The sequence below is a fragment of the Nannospalax galili genome, unplaced genomic scaffold (genome assembly GCF_000622305.1).
Source record: "Nannospalax galili isolate Female #2095 unplaced genomic scaffold, S.galili_v1.0 scaffold146, whole genome shotgun sequence".
NCBI lineage: Eukaryota > Metazoa > Chordata > Mammalia > Rodentia > Spalacidae > Nannospalax > Nannospalax galili.
The window spans coordinates 7,727,176-7,733,481 of NW_008357929.1; the positions used below are offsets into that span (position 1 = coordinate 7,727,176).

Below are 6,306 nucleotides of genomic sequence, written 5' to 3' on the forward strand. Positions count from 1 at the left end.
GTTGGGAGTTTTTGATACAAAGCTTCACTGTGTAACCCTGGTTGGCCGGAACTTACTATGTAGACTAGGCTAGTCTTGAATTTACACAGATCTGTTTGCTTCTGCCTGTGGAACGCCTTTCGGGTACTGGGAGTTGAACCGAGGACTTCGCCCATGCTTGGCAAGTGCTCTACCTCTGAATTCTATCATCTGCTATATTATTTTCTCTTTAGTGTGATAAAATATTTTACAAAAGTCTCTTAAGGAAGAAAGGGTTTATTTTGGTTCACAATTTGAGGATACAGTTCATCACAGAGACCGGGTGTGGGAGCAACTATAGATACTGGACAGAAGCATGAAGGATCTCTGGTCACATTGCAACCATAGCCAGGAAAGAGAAAAATGTGTGTAGATGTCCTACTCAGTTTCTGCATTTTATTCAGTCCTAGGACACCAGCCCATGGAAATCACATTCGTGGTGGTTCTTACTGATAGGTTAAAAAGTAGCTGTATGATGAATAGGGTTGATCAGGAGAAAGCAGAGTTTATTAGCAAAGGAACACATGGGACAGATTCCCTTCTGGGCAGGGTAAATGTCTGCGCGGGTGGTGAGCTGGGGTCTTTTTAAGGGAGAGGCTTCTACTTCCTGCAAAAGGCAGGAAGATTTTTTTTTTTTTTTAAGTTGGGAGGGACAGCAGGACTGTTAAAACCTGTTCTCTTTAGTGCTCAAAGGGGAAGCCTGCTATGTTGGCCAAACAGTGGAGAAAAGTCTGCTTCTCTTGACTTCAAAGACCAAGGTGCTTATCAGCTGGGTTCCCTTTTCTCAAGAGCTTGAGAAATCCATGAAACCCTGTTGGTGAGGGGGCGGGGCTATCTGAACCTTAATACTTACCTCAAATACACAGCTCTGGACATGTTCTAACATACACTCTCAGAAGTTTACCTAAGTGATTCTAACTCTGGTCAAGATGACAAGATTAACCATTGCATCAGCCCTCCTTTGTTTTTTATTTTTACTTCAAAATATTTTATGTATATGAGTGTATTGCCTGCATGTGAGTGCACCCGTGTCTTGCAGTGCTGCTGAGGTTAGAAAAGGGCATTGGATGCCCCTGGAACTGGAGTTAAGCATGGTTCGGAGCCACCATGTGGGTGCTGGGAATCAAACCCCGGTCCTCTGCAAGAGCAGTCGGTGCTCTTAACCGCTGAGCCATCTCTACAGCTTCCCCCCCACACACACACACACTTTGTTTTTTAAACAAAATTCTCACTGAGTTGCCCAGGATTGAACTTGCAATCCTTCTGTCTCAGGCTCTCAAGTGGAAGAATAACAAATCTGAGTCACCAGGTCAGAGGAGGCATATTTTTAATTTATAAACACTTTCCAGATACAGTAACAATAATGATAGGAAACAAACACAGACCAGCGTGGCAGAAGAAAGGCATCAGTATTAACATATGAAAGAAGCTAATTGACAGAGGAAGACTAGAAACCCTTAAGACTAAACAGAGATGCACAAGAACACCCCTTTTCCCCCTGCCCCTCCCCAGTCTCCAAATATGGTAGTATGAGGGTGCTATGTAAATTGATCTATAAAAGGTCACGACATTGGGGGGCTTCTAATTTGAGTCTCTGTCCTGTTCCAGCTCTCTAGCCCAGTTTCATTCTTGAGAGTGCTCATCTCTTCCTTAATAAACTTTCTCTATTTCTATCACTGTCCTTGGTTCAATTCTTTGTTCCAGAACACAAGAACTGAAATCTCAGCAAGTGCCCTCTGTACTTAGACACATAACACTTGCAATCCCAGCACTTGGGAGGGAGGTCAAGGCAAGAGGATCAGAAGCTCAAGATCATCCATAGCTATATAGTGAATTCAAGGCTAGCTGGGCTACATGAGACCCTGTCTTAAAAGCAAGCAAACTAATGGGAACCATTTATTGAGCACCCAGTAAGTGGGGATCTTTGATGCTTAATTTATTTCTGCATTTATGGTAATTTTTTTAGATTTTTATTTATTTTTAAGCGTCTGTTTTATTTGCATGAATGTATGTAAGTGCACCACATGTATGCCTGATATCCACAGAGGCCAGAAGAAGGTGAGGATCCTCTGGAGCTAGAGTTATAGACACCATATGGGTGTTGGAAACCAAACCTGAGTCCCCTGGAAGAGCAGTAAGTGCTCTTAAATGCTGAGCCACCTCTTCAGCCTTTATGATAAATTTTACAGTTTGTTGCTGTATAGCTATTTCTTCCTGGTTTGAACATTCTATCTGGGAGGGAATAGGGAGGCTCATGAAATTCACAAGAAGCTCATAAGACTCACAAAGACCTCTCTCTGAGGTTATATAAGTGATAAACAATTGCCAGGGGAGAGGAGACTGTGCACAGGAGACTTTAGTAATATGGACTTTATGAATTGTTACCCATGTTGGGTGGGCTTTTTGTGATGTAAAACTGCTCCTGTAAGTAACTTCAGTTAAACTCATTGGTTCACCAAGCTGGACCTGGGTGGAATTGTTTCTTTGGTCTGTCATTACTTTATCTGTGGTGCCTAGAAATAGACTTAGACTCCCCAAGGAAAAGTATGTAGCTTGGAGTCTAAACAGGGACTGACAAAACCAAAGATGAGTCTAGGAGGAGCATTTCCTCTTATGAGACATGCAACCCAGGCTGAGCTTCCTGAGAGTGGAGCATCCCTGCCATCCACCTTTAAATGTAGAATGACATGCCTCCTTGATCAATGGTGTCATGCAATGAGGATGCTCCCTAAATAGAGAATGTATTGCAGTCTCTGAAAACAGCATGTGTGGAACCAAATCGTGACTCGACCACGGCAGCTATTGTATATGGCTCTTGTTATGAGCAATGAAACATGTACCTGGGTCTGCACTGAATGCCTGGGGAAAAAAATAATAAAACACCTTGCCTGAGTAAGGGAGAAATTACAATGGGAAACATGCAGATGCTAGCCTCTCCATTAGTCTCTGATTTGGCAAGAAAGGGGGGGGGCATACCAGGATCAGGTGCATGCCAGTAATTGAAGCACTTGGGAGGTGGGGGGTGAGAAGTAGCTCGGCTATTTATCATATCAAGACCCCATCTCACAAAAAAAGGCATGGAAAAAGGAGAGAATGAGATAGAGATGTTGGCTTGCAATTTCTTACAGCTAGTAGGCACAAGGAATAGAGCACAAATTTATTTATTTATTTTGGTCTTTTTTTTTTCTCTCTTTTTGAAGCAGGGTCTCCCTGTAGCCCCAGCTGTCCTGGAACTCACTATGTAGACCAGGCTGGCCTTGAACTCACAGAGATCCACCTGCCTCTGCCTCCCAAGTGCTGGGACTACAGGTGTGCACCACCACACCCAGCTTATTTTGGTCTTTTTGAGACAGGGTCTCCCTATAGCCCCAGCTGGCCTGGAACTCACTATGTAGACCAGGCTGGCCTTGAACTCACAGAGATTCACCTGCCTCTGCCTCCCAAGTGCTGGGTTTAAAGGTTTATGCCACCACACCTGGCCTTAGAGCACAAATTTAATCTATGGTAAATAGCCCTCACTAGGACTCAGTACTTTGGAATTCATGGGAGGAATTGGACAATTAGGAGAGAAAGAACAAGGTAAAATACACTTTCAAAGCTAAGATTGTAGCTCATTTGTAAAGTGCTTGTCTAGCATGTGCAAAGAAAGCCCTGAGTTTGATCTCTAACCCTTCAAAAATTAAATAAGTAAATAAATAAATGCCACAAAAAAAAACCAACAAAATGCAAAATAAAAATATAAAAACCAAAGGTAGTGACACGTCTTTAGTTCCAGCACTTTGGAAGCATACACAAGTGGATCTCTGTGAGTTTGAGGCCAGCCTGGTGTACATAGCAAGTTCTAGGCTAGCCAAGTCTACATAGTGAGACTGTCTCAAAAAATAAATAGTAAATAAATATCCTTAAGGTCTGAACTTTATGTTTTTAAAATTTTTTATTATTTTATGTATTTGTGTGTGTGCCTCAATGTGTATATGTGCAGGTGCCAGTGGATGCCAAAAGAAAGTATCAAATCCCCTGGAACTGGAGTTACAGGCTGTTGTGAACTGCCAGATGTGGGTGCTGGGAATTGAACTCTGGGTCCTCTGCAAGAACAGCATGTGCTCTCAACTGCTGAGCCATCTCTCCAGTCCCAGGTCTGAACCTTAACAGAGAGGAAGAGAAAACCCATGACTCAGTATGTAGGGGCCTTAATAAAGGTCTAGGACAGTAACCTATAAAAATTAGGGAATATTTTACTTATGAAGTACTTGAACTGCTTGACTTGGGAAAGACTTTTTGTTTTTTCTCTTGCTCAGCCCTCCACAGAGGTGTATCATTCCGGGAGGTATATCAGTACCAGATTGAAAACATGGAATGGATGGAGCAAGTTCCTTTTCCATCTCCTTGCTCCAACTATCCATTTAATACATAGATCTTGGATAGAGGACTTCTCAGATACTAAAGTGATAGAACACTTTATCTCAGCCAAAAGGCCAAGAATTGATGGGAAAGACATTTAAGCAAGAAACAGAAGAGCCCCTCACAGCCTGGCTCATGAGTCTAGGACATGGGGGTAGATGTAATCAGTCTGAGTGCCTGAAGTAAAGAAACTGAGAAATTTAACTACTCACTCGACCCTCCTTGAAACAAAAGCTGTATAATCTGAGACAATATGAGAGAATTCAGTCCCCAATGGATTGGTTCCTATGAAACATTAGAACACTCAGTTATCACCAACTGAGGTCCCTATAAACATTAGGAACTGGAAGACAAAAGAGGCATTATTGAGGGACCTGGGCATAAAAATTCACAGGGTCATATAGGACTAGGTTCACAGTAGAGTTAAGAAAGTAGTTAAGGGTTGGAGAGATGGCTCAGTGATTAAGAGCACTGACTTCTCTTGTAGAGGATTCAGGTTCCATTCCTGGCACCCATATGGTGACTGACAACCATTTATAACTCCAGTTCCAAGGGGCTCTGACACCCTCTTCTGACCTCTGTGGGTATTGCACAACATGGGTGCACGTACATACAGGGAAACACTCATACACATAAAATAAAAATAGTAATTTTTTTTTTGTCTTTTTGAGACAGGATCTCCTTGTAGTCCCAGCTGTCCTGGAACTCACTATGTAGACCAGGCTGGCCTTGAACTCACAGAGATCCGCCTGTCTCTGCCTCCCAAGTGCTGGGATTAAAGGCATGCACTACCATGCCCGGCCAAAAATAGTGATTTTTTTAAAAAAAGAAAGTAGTAGGCCAGGCATGGTGGCACACGCCTTTAATCCCAGCACTTGGGAGGCAGAGGTAGACAGATCTCTGTGAGTTCAAGGCCAGCCTGGTCTACATAGCAAGTTCTAGGACAGCTGAGGCTCCAGAGAGACCTTGTCTCTCAAAAAAAAAAAAAAAAAAAGAAAAGAAAAAGAAAAGAAAAGAAAGTTAATTTTGAGCAGGGACCTTAGGAGGTCTGGTTTGTGGTGCTTAGTTTGAGGAAGAAATGTGAGGCAGCAAGGAGACTAGAGAAATTCTCAAGGGGTGGCAGGAGGGATGACCAGAGGCAGGGAGGTCTTGGACAATTTCTTTGTTTCAAGTAATCAACTCCTTGTCAGTATTTATAAACATTACCATGAGTAAATAAAAATAATCTTAAATTGTTGAACAACTATAATTATTGAATGCATATAAGCTCTAAATTTTATCTTTTTTTCTGATTGATTTATTTTTATCTTATGTGTATAAGTATTTATATTCATGTATGTTAGTACTCCAATGTGTGCAATGCCCCAGGAGGCCAGAAGGCATCAGATTTCCTATAACTGGAGTTACAGATGGTTGTTAGCTGCCATGTGGGTGATAGGAACCAAATCAGTGTCTTTTGCAAGAAAAGCCAGTACTCTTAACCACTGAGCCATCTCTCCAGCCTCCAAATTTTATATACCTCATGTAAGATATTCATATCTTTATTTTTTTTAAGTACTTTATTTATTTTATGTGTGTATTGCCTGCATGTAGGTAAGTGCATCCATGTCCTGCAACAATGCCTACGGAGGACAGAAGAGGCTATTGGATCCCCTAGAACTAGAGTTACAGTTGTTAGCTGCCATGTGGGTTCTGGGATTCGAACCCAGGTCTTCTGCAAGAACAGCCAGTGTTCTTAACCACCGAGCAGTCTCTCCAAGCCCAGCTATTCATATCTTTTTTTTTTTTTTTGGCCTTTCTGAGACAGGGTCTCCCTGTAGCCCCAGTTGTCCTGGAACTCACTATGTAGACCAGGCTGGCTTTGAACTCATAGAGAGCCCATGTCTC

The 6,306-nt window shown here is 42.3% G+C and overlaps 1 non-coding gene across 1 annotated transcript; it reads right to left on the reverse strand.

Moving 5' to 3' along the window:
- Positions 1-4,323: 4,323 nt before the first annotated feature.
- LOC115068077 lies at positions 4,324-4,505 on the reverse strand. The gene has a single exon (XR_003847459.1). It is a non-coding gene; the product is annotated as a U2 spliceosomal RNA (small nuclear RNA).
- Positions 4,506-6,306: the final 1,801 nt, after the last annotated feature.